The following is a 2,513-nucleotide window of genomic DNA, read 5'->3' as shown; positions in this document are numbered from 1 at the left end:
AGAATACCTCGAGAGCTTTCTAAAACACTATTTTATTAAATATCTTTCGAGTTAAAAGGCTTTCAAGTTACAATATTGTTAGCATTAGCATTAGTACCCAAGGTGTTCGACCGACGGCTAAAACTTTTTGAATGTTATTTAGGCCATCACCTTAACAACATTTGTCAAGGTCAAGACGATTAGAGGTTTGTTTCTCGTATTTTCATTATTTCAATTTTTACTATAAAAATGAAAATAATAATTTAAAATAATGGGGTAACATGTGCAGCTTGATTAATCCCAAAAAGTCATATAAAGGTCACGATGCATCATCGGAGCCACAAAAAAGCACACGTGCACTCCGAATCAAAATTGCACCATATGTCCAGCCGAAAATCGTTTTACTCCAGGATACCAAAAAGCATGTTTCTACCGCTGGCTAACTGAAGATGCAGCTGCCACGGTCTAGTGTCTTGCTATCTCTCCATCTTCACCTCGTCTTCCTAGAACTGTCTATTACGTGCGCGATTCACAACTAAGGGAGATTGAGGATCTCGCGCGAGGCGTGCATTTCATTATCTCTCGTTCGTCGAGGCTTAATGCCGAAGACGCACATATGTGCTTCTTGACTTTTTGGGATTAATCGAGCCGCACATGTTACCCCATTCTTTTAAATTATTATTTTCATTTTTATAGTAAAAATTGAAATAATGAAAATACTAGGAGCAATCTCCAATCGTCTTGACCTTGACAAATGTTGTCAAGGTGATAGCCCTGAACAACATTCAAAAAGTTTTAGCCGTCGGTCGAACACCTTGGGTACCAATGCTAATGCCAACAATATTGTAACTTTGAAGCCTTTTAACTCGAAAGATATTTAATGAAATAGTGTTTTGGAAAGCTCTCGAGGTATGCTATGCTCGAGATATGCTCGAGATGTCCGTCTATTGGATACCTTGGGTAATAGTCCAGGCAAATTAGACTTTTTAGAAGAAAAAATTTATATAGTTTTGATTTTTTGTAAAAAAAACTCTCAAAAGGGTTAGAAATAAAGAACTAAAAAGTTCCTTCCCTAATCGTGGATGGAACATCCCCTTTTGGACAAAAAACTACCCCTGGAGCGGTCTCATTTGGAGTTTTCCTCATTTATCTTTTAAACCATTACTCGGACGTGAAAAAATTATAGGACTAAAAAAAATTCGCAGTAAATAAAATTTTGCATAATAAAGGTTTAATACACCATAAAGCTAATTTCTATAGTATTTCCCTTAATTTCTCAATTAAGATTTAAAGTTACGGGAACTGAAGCGCGCAGAAAAAGTTGCTTTAGCACGCCTTTTCGTCGCAAATATCTCCGAAACCACTACTTTTACACAAAAAATGATAAGAATAAAATTGTAGAGCAGAATTTTTCCTACAAAATGCGTGCTCTACAATTTTTTAAAAATGTTCTTTACTGACCTTTTGTGCCATTTCCGCAACCGTGCATTCCATAATTAAAGCTCGTTTCCGCATCACTCGTGAGGTAGAATTCTCAGCACGTTTTTTAAAAAATTATGATTTTCTCTCGACGCCTTTTCACTTCAATTTTCTTTAATTTTTAATGTTGTCTTCTTCGACTAGTTTTTCTTCAATTGTTTAATTTAGACAACTTTGTCCATTGCAGTTGGAGCACATGACTGAGCAACGTAATCCAATTTTAACGCAGCTGCATCGTTTTCCACAACCCATTTTGCAATTGCAGGAAATGAGTTTGAGAATGGTAGATGGAGCTAGTGTCTCAATGGTGTAAATGGGCGATAAAATATTCTTCGTTTTTTTCCAATCTTACTGCGTTGCGTCTAAGTTTCGTCCTTGCCAAACTTGAATTTGATGATATACTCGATAGCAATGTTCTCGAGCAGCTGCAAATGTTGGTGGCAGTCTTGATAAAATAACAGCATGATTCGATTGGCTAACCAATTTATTAAAAGAGATAAATCTTTGCCGATTCAAAGATACTTCTTTTCGTGGGATTTTGTATAATGCAAGTATAATTCGCTCGCCAGCACTTGCGATTTCTTCTTTCGTTGATGATGGATTGTTAAATATAGCGACGTCTTGCAAATCTTTCCTAGTTCTCAATAAATTTATCGTTTGACCTTTCCCTTTGGCAAAGAAAGCAGAAGTTGTGTCACAGCCGCTAAATGCATGGGCAAATAGTACAGTTTCTTTACAGTTTTTCAAAATTTTTGAAGACTACATCACGAGAACTGTAATTTCTTTCCTTTATATTTTCTTGAGCTTCCTTCCAAAATCGGATGTCTTTACTTTCAGGCGCAAGGGCAATAAGGAGCACAAAAAGGTCAATATCCTGTTCGACGATAACCACATTGTTATGATGGTGAGATTTTTCAATAGCAGTTTGAATAATCATCAAATCAGCATCATCGTCAGCAACAATCGTATTAATTCCCTTGTACTTAAATTTTTGTACTAGCTGTGAAATTAATCGTTCTTTATTAGCAAAATAGCTTAAAATTTTTCTTTGTGGA

The sequence above is a fragment of the Wasmannia auropunctata genome, unplaced genomic scaffold (assembly GCF_000956235.1).
Source record: "Wasmannia auropunctata unplaced genomic scaffold, wasmannia.A_1.0 LD336064.1, whole genome shotgun sequence".
Classification (NCBI taxonomy): Eukaryota; Metazoa; Arthropoda; class Insecta; order Hymenoptera; family Formicidae; genus Wasmannia; species Wasmannia auropunctata.
Note: the sequence above shows the minus strand (reverse complement) of the source record.